This window comes from Pithys albifrons, chromosome 2, assembly GCF_047495875.1.
Source record: "Pithys albifrons albifrons isolate INPA30051 chromosome 2, PitAlb_v1, whole genome shotgun sequence".
Classification (NCBI taxonomy): domain Eukaryota; kingdom Metazoa; phylum Chordata; class Aves; order Passeriformes; family Thamnophilidae; genus Pithys; species Pithys albifrons.
Genome location: NC_092459.1, coordinates 12180043 through 12199257, shown reverse-complemented (window position 1 = coordinate 12199257; position 19215 = coordinate 12180043). Strand labels below are relative to the sequence as shown.

General features: G+C 37.0%; 1 protein-coding gene across 1 annotated transcript in view; it reads left to right on the top strand.

Moving 5' to 3' along the window:
* GREB1 (growth regulating estrogen receptor binding 1) overlaps positions 1–19215 on the top strand; it is an 87207-nt gene that overhangs the window by 14627 nt on the left and 53365 nt on the right. The window lies entirely within an intron of this gene.

Genomic DNA, 19215 nt, shown 5'->3' with positions numbered 1-19215 from the left:
AGGGAAGCAAAGCTTCAAAATTGCTTATAAAATGAAAACCTATTCAATCAGAAGAAGGTCTATAAAGCTGTCCTTTGGTAAAGGATATCACCTTAGTGGAACAATGCTATTCATATAGTACCTATTCATGGGCTGGTACCTGAATAGAAAAGATGATGAAGCAAAGATAATATATACAATTTCTTAGTCCATAATGTCAAACACTGAAAGAAGTCATCAGAGTGTTAGAAGAAAAGGAAGGACTTCGATAACAGAATTCTAGTAGAGGTAGGGTTTGCAGTTATGTGAAACAGTTATTCCTGCCTTTTCTTCTTCACAGTTTTTGGCACAGGAGACAAGAAAGAAAATTAATATTTCTAGCAGAAAGTGTTCTGGGCCCCTTGTGGTCTTGACTCATACTCTTGAGATGATGTTCCTGAGTCCAAGACACTTTGTAGACAAGTAAAGAGTTATGATTATTCCTCAGTACTTACATAGATGTTTCCCTACATATGATGAATTCTTGAGAATTCTTAATTTATAGTTCATCCCATATTCTGTCATAGAGCTATTGTTTGGATACCTTTAATGAATTTTTTTAATTATTCTTCAAAATTTGTAATGCAGTGCTGTTTCCTAAAAGTCAAGTAGTAAGTTTACAAAATAGGCAGTACTTCAGAATCCAAGGAATTTTCTAGGAAATTTTTCACTGTTTTCAACAAGTAGAATTATCTGTATTATACAGTGAGAAACTATATATAGCTCTAGAAAAGAAAACTTGAGATCATAACATTAATGTATCAGGATGTGTTATAAAAATAAGGATAATCTTAATTCACCCCAAATCAGAGATACGGAACAAAGTATTGAGTCCAGTGTGCCATATGGTGGGCAGGTGAAGTGACCTTCTTGGAAGCAGAGACAATTGTGCCTTTCAAAGTTTGTATTAGAAGTTTAAATGTTTCCTGCTGATTTTGTTAACATTTCTGAATGCATCTTCTTCATGCTTTCAAATTATACCATAACCTAAGATATTTTTCTGAAAGAAGCTTTATCAAATGTCTAGGAAAAGCACTGTCTTTTATATGAAATATTTACTGCTATTGGACAAGTGATATGTGTGTGTAAAATATACTGGATGCATAACTACAGGGAAAATGGATGCTGTCAGATGTGTAAGAGCCACCCCCTAAAGGCAAGAAAAAGCCACCTTAAAGACAAGAATACTGCTGTTACATAAAAGCTTGTTTCTAACATGTCAATTGGTGCAATATGTCCAGTTGTGGTGTTTCAGGCATGCCATTTTGTACTGTTCATGCTCTCTGTTTAGAGGGCTGTTCCATTCTTTTGTCGAGTCACATGAACTCTGTTCTTTCTCAGTCATGAGAGACTGTTCTCTGCTGCAGGGACAATGTACAATGGGTAACACTCAAATGTGAGAGCAATGCCCAGTGTTTTTGAAAAATATGACACATGATCAACCAACTCAAATAATGGCATTGAAATCATATGAATGACTGTACTAATTTTTATACTTGAAGATACAGTGAACTGTCAGTCCTTATGCACCACTGATGTGCCAGTTATGCTTTTGTAGACTTTCAGTATATGTCTCTTAAGTAATCTCTTTTCTATTCTTAAGAATCCCAGCCAAATAGGTAGTCCTGAAGCTTGTTAATCCTTTTGGTCTTTCTTCATGTCTTTCTTTGCACCTTTTCAAGTTTTCCTGCATCCTTTTTGACACAGTGGACCTAAAGTGCACACAGTGCATTCCAGAATAAGCAGATTATAGAATCATAGAATCATTTGGTTTGGAAAAAAACTTTAAGTACATTGAGTCCAACTGTGAATCCAGCACTGCCAAGTCCACCATGGAACCATGTCCCTAAGAGCCACATCTAAATGTCTTTTGAATACCTTCAGGGATGGTGACTTCACCAGTTCCTTGGGCAGCCTGTTCCAATGCTTGACAACCCTTTCTGTGAAGAAATCGTTCCTATAATTACATATATAAACACCATAGTCATTAGGACTATATAATACATGTGTATGACAGACAGAGAGAATGTGATTGTCATTGTGTAGTATACAATTGCTGTTGTGCTGTTGTTAGATTTTTATGGAAAAAAATACTACTTGCAATTTATTTTAAAAAAATAGATCTATTGCTCTGGTTTGCCTTTTCTACTAGTACTTTTTGTGTATATGTTGCAGAGCATGCAGTAATGATTTCAAACCTGAGAAAGACAAAATGTCAAACAGGGCTTGATTCTGGTAGGTGTTATTCTGTTGTACATTCACAAAGGTAGCAGCGTTAGGATTGTTCACAAGCAGCCCAACAAATCAGAATAACAGAATCACAGACTGATCTGAGCTTGAAGGGACCCACAATGATCATTGAGTCCAACTCTTGAGTCAATGGCCCATACAGGGGATTGAACCCATGGCCTTGGCATTATTACAACCAAGTTTTAACCAACTGAGCTAATCTCGGGAGTCAGCATTTGTATTGTCCAATTTATATTGTGTTTCTCATGTTGGAGCTTGTTCCATAGCTTTCCAGATGCAAATGAAAGCAAGTGTTGCTGCTTACCTTTCCTTGGATGAAACAAGGATTTGTTCATTTTTAGTAGTTTTTGAGTGATTTTCAAGGAAGTAGTATTCAGAGGACTCTGTTGCTATCCTGCCTGTCTACTTGGGTGCCTAACACCTACTGTGACCTCATTATTGCCGCATTTTAGCATCTTTGGATTATTAGCCAACTAATTTTTATTCCACAGGTAACAGTATGTTATACATGGTACGGTAGGGCTGGGATACATGGGTGATGAGAAATATGGAGACTGCAGTGCTGGCTCACATAGTGTAGTACCAACTGGAATAGCTTGGTATTGACTCTCAGTTCAGCAGGACCTGTACAACTCATAGCAGAGTTGGGATGCTTATAGTATAGCTGTGGTTACATGGCCCACGCTTAGCCTGGTAGGTTGAATGAGATCTATGTTGGCTTTGCTTGGGAGTCACACTGAGAGCCTTTATACCTCTGGCATAACAAACACTCAAAGCATGTGAGACTTGCATGGATATTTGGGCGTTGCTAATCATTTGGTCCCAAATCTTTGTTTGCAAAGCCTAGCCATGATGATGAATCTTTTGACATTGTGTTTTGTATTGTTTCAGCATTCCATTGTTCCAATACTGTCAACATTTTTAGCTGTGAGTAATTTTTAGTGTAAAAATTTTCAGGATCTGTTCTGTTTGCTAGTGCAGCCTTATGACTGATAAGTATGATCTTGCTGGATTTTGATCTCTACTCTTATTGCAGATCAATTAAGAAACAGTAGAGGAAGACACCAGGAGATGTGAAAACTGTACTTTATTTTTCCTTATCTATAGCTTATGATTACTCAAAAGTTACAGGGGATTTCTAGCACCATTTACCTAAATAAAGAAAAAAATCTACTTTCTCTCAGAAAATTTATTTTGAAGATTATTTCTACCTGGGCATATAGTTTTCCAAGTAGAATTACAGAAATAGAAAGATTAACTTCTTCACACCCTCCAGACATTTAACATCTTCCAACATTTAAACTAAATAGTAAATATTTAATGAGCTTCATTCAAATCTGAGCTTTTCCAAAGTTTGACTTTGACTGAAATATTTTCACTTAGACTCTTGAAAGTATTTAAATAACATTACCTGCCATGGATTTCAGTTATAATTAGAGATTCAGATGCTCATGGGAGCTATGCTTATATCACTTCAGACTGTAAATATGAATGCAAATCAGTAAATTGGAGGAAGAAGAGCATAGCCTTACTTAGCTATGAGGATGATATTTATTAATCACCAAAGTGTTCAGGAATTGTGATAACATAAATTGTGTTCGGAAGGAAGAGAAACTGGAGATTTTGGTGATTCTCAAAACTAAGGTGGCACAGTTTTTATATAAATGAGATTGAAAACTATGCTGTTGTGAGCATTCTCTCTTAATGCACCCAATATGCAGCACTAAGCTCTTCAGCATTATCAAGTGACCACATGATAGAATTCTTAACAAAAATATACGTAAACCCAAGGTGAACTGAAGAGATTAAAACTCTAAGATTGACAGTAGTTAAAGTAAGAAGAACGATGGAAAGTTGTGCTGTAGTACAACAGTTGTGTGTGTGATTGCAGTGGTATATTTCTTTTGCTTGCAAAAGTATGTTTATAAAGTACATGTTCCTCTCTGATTCATTTAATACAAAAGACATCCATCCACTGGTACACATGGACATGATTCCTTCCAAAGACTATGTGGGGGTTGGTAACATGCATAAATGGCAGATTGGGAAATAGTGGAACACATGGCAATGAGTGGAAATGGTATGAGTATGTTTAATAGTTTGCAGTGGAAAAGCACCATCATGGTCTCAGTAGCTGGAGGTAGGCAGTGGGTTAACACAAGTATATCAGATCACACGCACTGAGCACAAGATTTGTTCAATTAGTTTCAGTTCACATTCGCAGCAGAATGTAATGTGCCTGTTCCCCAGGTATGAGACGGTGTCACATCTTGTCTCCTGACCTGATGTACTGTACAGTGTCCTCCATCACATGGCTTGGCATATGAGGTCTTTCACAATGAGAGAGAAGAAAGTTGAGAGTTCTTAAGAGCTGTTTTTCTAAGCACTCAAATGGATGTTACTCAGCCTGGAGGTTCAGGGGCTTTTTTGCCCATACGACAATTACTAGAGATGAAAGAACACTCCTAAGGAAGTGTTTTGAACAGTTAGGGTTGTTAATAGCTACAGAAGTATCAGTCAGGCTGTAGCTTTTAAGTTTTAAAAAAATCATCTTTGAACATACATTGAAGATTTTTACACAGGTACAGGATAATTGAACAAGTGGTGGGTGCTTTTGTGCAGCAGGTGAATAGAAATTAATTGTGGGTGAGACATGAAAGCAGGAACAGTTTCAGTGACTGTTAAGAGTGATGAAGAAAGTTGTGACATTCTGAAATATTCCTCTTGTGTCCTTAGAAAACAAAGTATTTTTCTGACATAGGTTGTGCCAGTTGGAAAACGATGTGTCTGATTAGTAATGCATTCTATTGAAAAGGAATGGGAGGTTTGCTTACGAATGAATCATCGTTGTCTGTTGCAGTAATTAAATCCATTGCTTGCCTTAAGGTCAGCATGACCCTGTGTAATTTTTCAGTCTCAAAGGTCTGTGCAATTGGTGTTTAACGAGGAATTAGCAAGAGATAGAAATTTATTGGTTTCTCTAGGTTTTGGCAAAGGTGTATTTCCTTTTTTTTTTTTCTCATTCATTATTGAAACATTTGGTTGTTTTATAAAACTAAATTGACCTATTATTGTACTTCTTAGTAACATTTTTGTTTTCTAAGAGATTTTGAAAAATATATACTCTGTTTAGTATCCTTTTCAATTCAATGGTATTGATATGAAGAACAAAAGTACCTGTATGATTTTAAATACAAAGAAGTATTTTAAAAGGATCTTGTGTGATTTTAACAAACTTGGATGTGAAAGATAATCCTATTGCAGCTGTCCTGTTACTTTATAAATAGCAGTTTGCTACACGGGCTTCCTCAGTTTCCTTCACATTTGTTAGTACTTCACAGTAGATATCTGCACATTGTTTTTCAATTCTCCTTAACATCTTTTTTTAAAATGCTCATTTCTTTAATAGCTATAAAATCTGAAGAGTAGTATCCTGACATGATCAGAGTAGCTCGCAATCTTGAGTATAACTGTTCTCTGCACCTTAGAGAAGTGATATTATCTCCAATTTACACTCAAACTGGAAGGACATTGAAGTTACAGGGAAAAACACAAAAGAAAAAGAAAAAATGCAGTCAAAAGCCTTAGAAGAATTTGAGCAGAACATCCCAAACTGAAATCCTGGTAGCTTGGATCAGCTCTTGCTCTACCTCAGGAGACTACAAGTTCTTTGCCCCACACAATGGAAGAAGTACAGCCCAAGGGCTGTGCTGTGCAGTGGCTCCTACCACACTGCTCAGGGTGGCGTCTGTCAGAATGGGTGGGCTGTGTCTGCAGTGCTCTGCACTTGGCTTTTGTGCCTCTGAGGTACAGGTGTTGTGCTGGTGTGTTCAGGTGACCATAGTGTGAAGCACATGTTTCACAGGCAACTAGTTCATGGTCTCATGGCATGGCATGTGCTGCATTCCTGGGAGCATGGAGTGAGAACAAGTGGGTGAGGACAGCTTGTGGGAAACTGTTAGAGAACTGTGTGGGGAACTATTGGGAGCAAACTTGTCACGATTGTGTTCATACTGCCTAGAGAAAGGAGTGCCATGTTCAGCTACTTGTGGAACTAACACTGGGTGCACAGTGCCTGGATGTAAACTAATGTTTGCAGTGTAGGCAGTCAGGGGATCTGGAGCTAGAAGCAAACTGGAAGCTGTGTTTTCGAGTCACAGTCTCCACTTTTACCTGCTAAAAGTTCTGGACAAATCAGTCATTTGATCATAAATAACCTTTTCTCGTCTTCTTGGGAAAAAGAAAAATTCTTAAACTTTACAATCATCTCTTACATCTTCCCTACTAATTGCACAATGGAGCAGCTCTTTCCTTGTTCTACCTTATAAATGCATGTTCTGGTAAATTATTTTTGTGATTATTTTTATGCTTTTTATGCTTTTATCTCAACCTGTGCTTTGGACTTCTGAAAATCTTGTTACCCTGAGGTTATAACCTCAGGTTATATCCTGTGTTTCACTTCTGTTCCATTGTTCTCAAACTTAGGAAAACTTGCCTTGTAAAGACTTATAAAACAGAAGATCCTTTTCTTTAATGACTAAGGTGCAAGGTGTGTGTTTTATATACCTTTTGTTGGGATAACTACATGATCAGCCTTCCCATAACAACTGTTCTGTCAATTCATCACTTGCATCACTCACTCATTTAACACAGATTCAGCAGCTCATGTCAGCAGACAGAACCCCTCTTTTCTGATGTATGTTGTATCAGCAGCTGCACACAGACCAACTCCCACTGCTTGTATAGACAAGATCTCTTATACATAACCTCCATGCTCATTGCCCATTCCTGGCATTCCTGCTCTGGCTACTAATCAAACACAATAGGCGCCTTTGTGCTCTCTTGCCCTTTCTCTTCCTCTGGAACTCTTGCTCCATGCCTATATCCAAAGCAGGCAGGGCTCTTTTACTTTCTGCATTCTGTTACTGAGTATCAGGTTAACATGGTCTTCTTTAACACCTACCCTATGCTAATATTCTTTATGATAGATGTAGTGTTTCCAGCCACAAAGCGGAGTCAGAGACAGGCACTGCAGCATCCTAGACTTTGATCTAGACAACATCATGGGCAGCATCCTAGAAAAATTTTGCTCATGAGTGCACTACAGTTGTGATGCGAGTATGTTAGGCTGTCATCAATCAAGTTTTACTTCTTCAAAATGTGAATTTTCTGGCTTATTTTATTGTTGACCCAGTAAGTTTGGAAAAGTGACTCTTTCAAAAATCAAATGCTTATACACATATGCCTATGTATTTCTTGCAGTGTTTGTTTTTATTGTGGATTTCTCTAAACTTTGGCTGCCAGTATGATCTTTTAAGTGCTGTCTGTTCAGGTTAATGTGTTTAAGTAATAACATTGCACAGTGCTGATAGGAAACCAGACAGTGATTCTGGCATTTCCTATCTGAGTGACTTTGTACCCTACTTGGAAATTACATGACTGAGCCCCCTGTATTTGGAGTCAAGTATAGAACATTCATGAAGCTTTTAGTTCACTTCCATAGTAACAGAAAAACATACCAGCCACTCTCCTAAATCATTGTTTACATTATTTACTATTTGTTTCTGTACAGTTCCTTTTTTGCATTCTTTCATACAGTGTTTTCATCTAAAATTTAAGAACAGAATTGTCTAGACTAGACTAAAGCATTTTGGTTTAAAGAGAACCCCAGCAATCATCCAGTCCAACTGCCTAAACTCTTTGGGGCTGATCAAAAGTTAAAGCATGTTGTTAGGGGTCTTGTCCAAATCCCTCTTAAACATTGAGTATGTATATAGAATATGCATTTTTTAAAGTTCCCAAATAAGCAATGAAAACTTTCCATTAATATGAAGACTGTTTTCAGTAAAAGCACTAAATCGCTGAAGTCCCCAAGCAATTCCTCAACCAGCTTTAAGATTCAATTTTTCCCCTTTGTGTAGCAGAAGAATCAGAAGGTGTAGTTTTACAATTTAGAAGTGTTATTTAAAGCATTTTTATAGAAAAAGATACTACTCTCACCACCCTCCCTAGCCACGTGTTTCTGGTACTTCTCTTATGGCCATGTATTTTATGCATAGCTAGATGAGGGATCTGACCTAGCCTGACATGACCTATAAAAATTACTAGACTTCAATTCTACCACATCACTGCCACTGAACAACAGAGGGGGAATATACAATCAACAGTGAGAGGCATTCCTTTTCAGCAGTAACTTGAGTTGAGAGTAGCTTGAGCCAGTAATGAAGCCATATCCTGAGAGGGAAGAGTGAAAACAAAGTTTCACAAGCTGTACCAAAAAATGATCTGTATTCATTGTTCAGAGTACCCTGCATATAAAGGTTATTGAGAACGTTAATTCAACTGAGAGCCTAGACAAGTGCTTGATTTTACTCGTTTTGGTGATACTTAACTGAGTTTAAAATCAAGCATGTATCTGAACATTGCATGACTTGGAGACACAAGAAAAAGAAAATTCAATTATCAGAATAACTCTTACCATCTTCTGAATTGATTTAATTTATGACCTAAGGAAACACTTGATGAATATACCTTTACTAGAAATAAATAGTCACTGTGCATGTACTCTAGATGTATCTTGAAAAGATGCAGTATTTGTTTAAACACAGTGTAACAGCTGTTTCTTTCTATATCCAGTGTTATCTTGAACATCTCTCAAATATTATTTTGATTTCCTATCCTTTTATTCAGAAGATACAGGCATAGTACCAACATAAAATAATATTGCTACATTCTTAATTTCTGTTCTCCTATTAATCTTTTCTTCTGTTAGCAAGATGAAGTACCCACAGTATACACTTTAGCTTTCTTCCCTGATCTTGATGTCTATATAATACAAAATATATAATACACCCTTATTTCTTAAAAAATCCTCATCTTCAGTCCTTCCAAAAACCTGCAACAAAGCTGTTGATGTTAATAATGCTTCAGACTGATAGATTGATGTGTGCCTGGCCAGGAGCACCATGACCCAGCACAGCACTTCTGTACTAATAAGACATAAAATCACACCATTTATCATTTAGTATAGCCAGCACACAAATTAGAGAACAGCTTGCCAGGGTATATTGTGGTCTCATTACTTTGTTTTTGCCGTAGTTGCAGAATAGATAGCTTTGAAACCTTCTTGTGCTCTACTGTGACAGGCGAGTGTTCATGTCATGGCGACCTGACTGAGTTGTTCAGTTGTGTACAGTCCTGACTCAGGAGCTTTAAGTGTGCTAACCAATTTGCCAAGCAGCAGACTCTTCTAAACCAAAAAAAAAGGAAAACTCCATATGGACATAATCACTGACAATTACCACAGGTGTAAGATGTGCAGCAGTGCAATCAAGATGTGAAACTTTGGGAGTAATTTACTGGAGGTTGCTGAGGAGCACATGCTTTCATTACGGTACAGTATGATTTTATTATATATTTTCATGCTGAAAAGTACTGTTTAATGCTAATACCTCTTAAGATAACATGCTCTCACTCTGTTATATTGGCTACTGTTCATATATTGTAGTTGACAGACATTTACAGATTATATTCATGTTTTAAATGTGTTAATTTGTCTGCATTTTCTGTTGTTTTTGTAGTCATTTGCTGTCTTTGGGGTGAGTGATTTTCTCTCAGGAAAACTTTGAAATACTAAAAGAAATACAGACAACTTGAATTTTTAAACTCTTAAAGTAGACAGCTGAGATCTCAAACTGCTAAGTTCAGTTTCTTAATTAAATTTAGTTTTGCAGTGGTACTTTTAGCTAAAGATGCTTGTTTAATGCTTTTGGATTGCATATTTATGTTTGGAAATTTTTCTTATTTAATGTATTTTCAACATATAATACATGTGCAGTTGATCTCCTGATAGAATATACCCTGAGGGTCAGATTTATTTTGCAATGTGATATATTCATCTAGAGATGTATTTGCTATCCACAGCTTGTGAGGCATATTTTAGACTGCACCCATTGTATTTGTGTCCACTCTTTGTTCATTAAATGGAAAATATGATCCAGATACAGTGTAGTGTGTTCTTCTAATACAAATCAGTGAAGCTGTCTTTTAAGTAGTGAGGCCATTTGTTGTGAATGAGGTAAAGCCTCTGCACCTGTGTGTATGCTTGGAGAACTGCCACAGAGACTGGCTCTCTGCCCCTGCTGCTCTGACAGAGACAGCTCCAGAGTGTCTTTCAGCCCCACATCCCAGTCTGTGTGTGTGTGTGTGTGTGTGGCAGCCATACACAGAGACCCCTGCTACTGCACTGCTTCCAGGAACAAGCCTGGAGGGGAGGGAAGGCTCAGGGCAAGGAAAAATAAAAGTCTGGTTTTGAGGATGGCTCAAAAGCTGACCTGTACACTCTGTGTAGCATTACTCTTTGTAGATTCCTTTTAGATTCAGAAAAGATTCTCGGAAACTGTTACAGCACCAGTAACCAAAAGGAAGAGTAATATGCCCCAAGTGCTGATTTCTTAGAATTCCCTTTGGAAAACATGCATTTCAAGATCATCTCTTTCTTGGCATGCCAGTCTGTTCCTACTGCTTTGCTCTAAGATCTCAAGTGGCTATACTTAAACGTGCAGAGCAGATATGTAAGACAATTCCTGGAAAGAGTTGTGTCTCTTTCTTGGCTAATAGTGAGAGAGCCTTTGCGCTGGAACTAGAAAAGGGAATGACCCAGACCTGTACAACTCCAGGATCATTTTTTTACTAATTTTCCAGTCACCACTTTGATCATTGCTTCTTAGCACTGATTTGTGGCACCTCCTTCCCTCCTTTCTCCTCCCTCTACTTGGCTTCTTCCTGCTGCTTAACAAGCTCAATTGGTTTTATGTATGTAATTCTTTTTTTTAAAGAGAGTTTGAAGGTGGTCTCTGAACGAATTGCTTTCATCCAAAGCCAGGAGCTGATCAAAGCAACACACAAAAGCCAAATGGGAGCCAAGGCAGAGCTGCCTGACCAGCCATAGGCCCAGAGTTTTGTGCCAGAGAAATAGTAAAACTTATCAGCTGCACTATGCTGGAAGCTGCTGATAAGGGATTTTCTCTCCAGTAACACCTGCAAAGTTTATGAGATTCAGCACGAAAGTCAAAGAAATCTGCATCAGAATATCTTGCTTCCTAAAGAGAGAAATGTGAAAGCATTGACGGGATGAAGTGCCATTGCCTATTTGTTGACATATCCTGTATTAGGCTCAGTCTGCACTATTAATACAACACTGGACTATCAGCAGCTCACATTTACTTTTATGAATTGGTTTCTTATGAAATGATATGTCTTTGAAGAGAAGGTTCGTACTGAACCTAAAAGTAACTAAATGAAAATATGTCATCATCATGTCTGAAAATGGGTGTCCAGTTAAAATTGTAATTAAGAAATAGGTTAATAATGGGTCTTAAGACACCACTAAAAAGTCTAATTAATATTTCTTCTGAATTCTTTTTGCAGATACAGTTTTTTATTAGGCATCAACACGTTGCTTATGATTATGATTTTTTAAAACTTGAATAGTAATCCAATGTATGACTTTTCACAAAGTATTTTCTGCTGTGATCAATTTGAACTTCGGCATTTTTTTCTTCTATATTAAAATAAGCTAAAATGTAGTGTCATTTTAAAACAAAACATTACTTTATCTCAGAAAAATTCAGCTCTGGTTTGAGAGTAGGCATAAAAGTTACCAGAGTGAAGGAAGTTTTAAGTTTTCTGTAGCCATAAAGGAAGACTAAACTGTGTCTTAAAACATAAACAGCCTTTCATCATTAAATAATTAGAGGACTCTGATAGCAATTGGACTTTTTTGTTTCCCCAGAAAACCACAATGTAGGCTGTCACAGCTTAGATTCCTTGCCCCTAAATTGCCAACATGCTTTAGTCTGGATCTCTCAGCATAACTGTTTATTTTAATGGGTTTATGACGACTTACGTATCTCTGGATTTTGTCAAGCTTTATTTTTTTGGTTCAATGTAAAGTTGAGTTTGTATGAGAAGTAGTTGAGTTTTGCTTTCATTTTGTTTGTTTTGTTTTGTGGTTTTGTTTGGTTTTTTTTGGTTTGGGGTTGTTTTTTGGTCATATCAAGAAAATATTTTTCCTTTTTCTCCAGAAAATATTCATTTGCTATTTTTGCTACTAAATGAACTGTAGCATTTTCATTGACAAAATGAACACTTCGTTCTCAAAAGTAATGCTTTTTCCTTTCCAGTTGAAAACCTTTGGCAAAAAATAGAAAATACTTGGTTTTAGATGAAGTTGCCTTTACTGTGACCAAAATGGATGTGAAATAGTTCCATGTTAAGATTGATCCATTAAAATTTGATAGGAAAAAAGCAACAACTTTCTAATAGCATTTTTATCGAGGTGGTTTAACATTGATTTATCCGAGTTTGTTTTCATCCCTTTTGATATAGGTCAGTTAAGAAATGGGTTTAATTTTTTAGTAGTTGGGGGGAATTTTCTACATCAGATTTCATTGCAGCAGTGTCCACATGAATCTCTGCAGCAACCTTCTGAGAATAAAGACATTTCCCAGTCATTTCCTTCTGCAGTGAGTGAGAGAAATTATTCCAGTGATTAACAGAAGCAATTTGACATAGAATCTAAAGTTGCCAAAAAACCTTAGTGATGTGTTCCTGGTTCCCACTCTTCCCAGTGCACTCAAAAGCTCAGCCCCTCTCCTTCCACCTTCCTGTTGCTTGGAAACATGAATCATCAGAGGAAGTCACCTCACTGTTAATGCAGGAGAAAATCTGTGTCTGTAGTCAGCCTGATTTTCAAAACCAAAAGCAAACACAAAAGAAAAAGAAGAGATAGAGAGGTCCGAGTAGTCTTCTTGCAGTATTTTCACTTTATGGAAACAGCAGCAAAATTGTTCTTGGCTGGGTAACAGTGGTAGGATTAACTTCTCTGTGACCTGTCATCAACCTTTATCAGAGTCTCTATGTTTAATCCTTTCCAAAGGGGCTTTATTAGGAAATCATTAAGTTTAATCTGGACTGGTCTGTAGGTAGCATTTCTCATGTAATTCCACAAGAGATGGTATGGAGGTTCTAAGATCTGGTAACAGAGAATGAGCTAGAATTTCTGACAAAGGTTTTATTTAAAGGTTTTATGTTGCTTTTAAAATGTAATGGTCAAATGGGGTTTAGTGAACTGCCAAACTTTATTCATATATGAAACACAGAATGACTAGAGACTTTTCAGTCATCTGACAGCTTTACTGCTGAGGAATAAATTACTTCCCTGAAGAAGTGGATTTCAATCAGCAGATCCATTAAGAGACTACTGATTTTATTCTTGTTGGTACGATAGAGCTGAGCTCAGTGGATCATAATTTCATGTCTCAGAATCTTTTGAAGCTTGAAAATTTCTCTTTCTGGGTAAGACTGAACAGAAGGAAATCAACCCCATTTTTAAGATTCTGGTGAAAATCTTTGTTAAAGCATTGGTCTGAAAGTGATCTCAAGTGAGGAAATGTTTCCCGCACTCCAGTATTATGCCATAAACATCAACCTTCTGAGACCTTTTTTCCTCTCTCTTACTGCCAATTCATTCTGGCAGGACAGTTTGAGGAAACAGATCTAACTTCCAGAAACTAATATTTTTGGAGCAATTGGCAATGGTCCACCTATTTACTATGCCTGTAGATGGCTTTGTACTGACAAAGAGAAAGCTCTTAAAATTATTTCTACAAGTGATAATTTTGTGGTACATGAGCAACTAGGTATAGTAGAATAATTTTTTTCTTTCTCTTTGCCCATATGAACTACAGCTGTATTTGTAAATAAACGGTTGAAGGAAAAATTCCTGTGTGCCAGAAATCAGTTTTCCCTTATGTCTTGGCATGGCTGACTCTATGGAGTAGTTCCCATGCACACTTTAGGAGTTACATTGTGCCACTCACTGTTCCCAAAAGGCATTTTGGATGGAGTAAACATATTTTGAGGTTAATAGTAAAGATATAACCTGTAATACTATATGGAGTCTGGTGGGAGATGAATATCAAAGTGTCTTTTAGTTCTCCTGAATCAAGAATTTTATATAACCTGTCGGAATAGATTTACCACACAGCATCACTTCTACACATGACACACACTAATATAAAATATTAAAAATAATTTATTATTAATCTAAAGCTAGAGGAAACACCATAATTACGGATAGCTTCATGGAAATAAAAGTAAAATGTGATGTGGCTGAACTGAATCCACAAAGAGTATTTTGCATTATATCACTGCAGTTGAAGAGAATCAGTTTTGTGCTGTCTCCAAATTTAATTTTCTTCTTAAGTTATATTTGCATGCAAGTCCTTACTCCAGAACTTCTTTCTTCTTATCCAGACTGATGCTTTTACTGCAGGTTTTAAAGAAATACTAGAGACTTTACTGAACTTTAGAAATATTGATGGATTTTGGATATTACTGGATGAATATAACTCATGTTTAAAGAGCAAAGGGATCATACTATTTTCTGGTACTAATCTGTAAACAAATTGTTAACCTGCAGTACAGAATGCTTTCTCCCTCCTACCAGACAAATTTTTATAGATAGTCTGTTGGATACCTAAATCCATAGTCCTTCAAAAAAACCCCTCTCATTTTATGCAAGTGATAGACTGCCTCTTGTCATAGCAATAACAAGTTCTTTTTGGAGGGCTTGGGAACATCTTACTATTCTCCTTTTGGAAATGATACAATAGAAATTAGTCAGTGAAACTACTTCAAAAGTCTGAAAGCTGACTGCTCAAACTGGGAAAACATACCAATTGCTTTACAGTTTTGTTGGAAGGATTAATATATTAAAGTAGCAATGTCGATTATATATTATAATGCAAAAAATCTGCCACTTAATATGAAAGATTTCTTCCTGTGATAATTTGCAAGTTGTATCTAAGGTTGAATTTCTTAATAATCACCTGCGTCTTCTTGATTTCTCACTTAAATACTTTGATTATTTTTTCAAGCCTTCTTAACAGTCCACATACACTCTTTAGTTTACTCAGTTTCTGCTGAGGACACTTTCTCAGTCTATTTCACTGGGAGTTGTCAAAAGCCCTGTATTACTTTCCATGCTCCAAAGTCCATAGTATTCCCTGGGATACTCAGTCTGCCTCAGGCATAGGATATATTTGCCCAGAATTGCTGAGCTAGATCTTCAGTCTTCACAAAAACCTGAATGCAACTAAGAAGTCACCCTCTTTGTCCCACTGTGCAAAAGATCTCCCTCCAAGACCTGGGTGATGGGACTGTGTCCTGCTGCTGCAGGGAATTGCCTGCTGTTACCTTGACCAGTCACTGTCATGTTTTCGGTGTAGGTGTTGCCCTCATGGCCGAGAGGGAACTCCTAAATCACAGCAGTGGAACAGAGGCTCAAAGCAGAGCAGTGCAGGTTTTCTTCAAACCCTGACTAGTTCAACTGCACTTGAAGTTGACAAGTTGTCTATATGTGACAGACATTAACCCTTAAGAAGATCCCTGTTTTTCTTAGTCATATAATCCCTGCTTTCACAGGAATCCTGGCAGTTCCTTGTTTGGAATTTGAAGAATTTTAGAGACTAAAACACTTTTGCTCTCATTTTCAGATGCCCGGACTTGGCATCTCTCTTTGCCAGTATTATCAATAGGTTTCTAAGACATTGGCTTGACCTGCTTCATTTGTATTTGTGATTGTTTCTTAGGCTTCCAAGTTGCTCAGAGTGGTTTTTGTGTTTTTATTATGCTTTTATGCAGCTCTTCCAGGTCTGTCTCTTTCCCTTTTTTCTCTTTATATTGGCAACTATTTTCCTCTGCATGCTCTGCATGGAAACTGACCATGTGATAGGGAGACACACTTTGATTTCTCAGTAGGTGGGGCTGAGGGCCATCCTTTCTGTGTTGGTATGGTTTGTTTTTTGTTTTGTTTTTTTTTTTTTTTTAAATATATCTGGTCACCAGCTATGTTCATGTCTTGGAATTTCACAAGCATTTTAAAGGTTAGCCTGTGCCACCCACTTGTATCCAAGAGAGACATAAATCTGAGCTTGGGACACTGAATTAATTGAAGCAGGAATGTAGGACTCAAAGCTTTGCTTCCTGATGTCACGGAGTCAGCAACTGACAATTCAGATACCAGAGTCTGAACAGCTTTAAAGAAAAGACGGAACGACAACCATTGCAGAGTAGGCAGGAAATGGCTTCTCCCTTGCTTGCTTCAGAGAAGTAATTTCTCTTGCAACTGAGAGTGACTGGGACTCTGAACAGCAAAGGCTAATGCTGGCAAAAAAAGCTCCTGCAATGCCCATTTTCTGGTTCCGGTGGTTATGTTTCTTGATGAAATATGGTTGTAAAATACTTACCATGTCTTTCAAAATAGGTTTCTGCATTTACGATTGTGTTTATACTGTGTAAGATCTCACAAGTACATGAGAGCATACAAATCTAGAAAGCATATTTTTGTTTCATTTTACCAACCCATTCACAGATTTAAATTAGCAGCCCAGTGGATAAACAAATATACTTGTGTTGCAAAGGATCCCAGGACCTGCCTCTTGCACAAATAGTTGAATCTTAATTCAGTGCTTGTCTTTAACATCACATTGATAAAGTGCTGGTTTTGGCCATCCTTTGGGTTAATAGAAGGTTTCTGTTTTAAAGGCTAGCAGGCTCTATAAATCTCGAGCAAAAATGTTAAATCCCTGTAAATGGTATCTCTAGTTTTTTTCCTAATAAAATGTGCAGAATAATAGCTGACTCTGTTTGTGGAATAGAGTTTATAAACATAAATATTATAGTGTTTTCTCATTCATTGCAATTACAGCCAGATAGTTATCAGCAGAGTAGCTAAACCTTTATTGCATAGAGCAGTCCACATGCTTGTTCATCTGTTAATGCTTTTGAGTCATCTCAGAATGTTTTGTATCACTCTGGATGAATTAAAAAACTTCCTATTTTTCACATGCTTTAATAAAGCATTTAAAGAAGTAGGTTTGAAAATCATTTAGGCTAGTCTGCTCTGCATGGTCATATTCAGAACAGGTAGAACCCAGCCCTTTGTAAGACATTCAAACTTTTGGATATTCTCTTCGTGTTGTATCAGTGGACTTTTTAAGTGCAAAAAGTCTTTTGGATTTTATCTTAGTTGTTCATGTTTTGGCTCTGTATTTAAATGAAGCAGTCAGTATAAAAAGGTGTGTGGAACGGATGATAGCTGAATGCTCTTTCCATTCCTGAAAGTGTAACTTCTAATGTTAACATGTTGGGAGCATTTTTATTTGTCTTTAGTCTGGACTTTCAAGACTGTTAATCAGTCATGTAGAACCACATTGTACCTGCCTCTGACAGAGATGGATCCCTGAGCCTGCAGATGTCTGCAACGTAACAAGAGAAAATATGAGTTTAGAATGTGGGAAAGAATTTAAAAGAGCAAAGAATAAAATAGGTATCTCTTTGGTGTTTTGATAATTATTTGTCCTTGTTACATTAATAAATGTAATAAAACATCATTGTAACAAAGATAAGTCATAGAATGGTTGAAAGATGGGTTAGAATTAGAACTAAACATTATTTAGTACTTTTGTGTGGAAACATCATATAATATAATTAATTTTAGAGCCTGACCTTGGATTTCCTGCATATACCTCTGATAAAGCTTGTTAAGGGCACTGCTGATGTCAGACTTTCCTCGTTGTCTTCAGTTGTATTTGGTGTACAGGGCAGCAGTACTTAAAAGAAGCCAGAGGGTTCCTATCATTGTGGAAAGGGAACTGTAATCTGTTTTCTGTGTTGGAAAAGAAGATGTATCCTGACTTCCATATTAGCACTGAATATCACCAGCTCCGCACTACAGCCTTCTGTTTGATTTACTGTATGTGCATGCATATTTCGTCAGGAGTGCTTGCTTTTAATACAAATCATCCTTAAATACTGCTTGCATTATTTTATAATTCTTACTGTGCTTCTATTAAAATTATATAGATATTTTATCAGTGTTATATCATGTAGTATTAATGCTACTCTCTATGCAGCATTAACATGATACAAACATACAAAAATATGATTTTATATGTAAATGCTTTAAAAAGTCATAAAAGATGGCCAAATCAACAACTCTGTATGTTTTTCCTTTCAACCCCCTTTTTCCATGAAGAGCAGTATGTGGTTTCACAGTAGTTTTCCTTTTGCTTGACTGATTCCTCCAGGACGCTTCCCAACATGCTAATTCCCCGAGCAGTACCCAGAGCTGAGGAGGAGCTGCTCAGTGTTTAGGAATTACTGCACAAACAGGAAGCGTTTCATGCTTTCTATTCACAGTTACTTGAGGAGGGAAAGGACATGGGGCCCAGGGCAAGAGCTACTTTGTAATAGGAAAGGAAAGCTGACATGGCTTTTGGCTACACCAGTTCATTGTGCTCCCTGTGAAAGTGGGCGGCAGTTAAGTGTGTGGGATATTGAGCTGGAATAGACTGCCTGCTCAATGACAGAATGAATAAATGGTATGGTTTCACTAAAAGTGAAGTCCTAATAAATATATGCAATATCAAATAGTTTATTTATACTGTCTTATTCTAAAAAACAAAACTAAAAAAAACGCAAGCATGTTTTCAGGGGAAAAAACTGCTTGGGGCGAAAAAGAAAAGTCACTATATTTTTTCACAGTCTCTGAGTTACAGCAGTGCTACCTTATTTATGTTTAAGATACGTGGAACTGCTTTAGTCATGAGTGTTCAGCCAGGATGGACCTCGCAAAGATAGATACACAAAACTGTGCTATTACTCAGATTCTGCAACATGTATTATGTTCAAATAATTTAAAACAGAAAGGCTGTTTAACAATAGATTGCTGTCTACAGAAAATGCATCTACTCAATTGCTATATAAACCAAGGAATTACTTGAATTAGATTTCTGGTCACATTTTCAAGGTGTCAAAGCTTGCTGCCTTTCTGCTGAATTACAGAAAGCTGTTACTTTTAGATAACTTCCTGTAATTTAC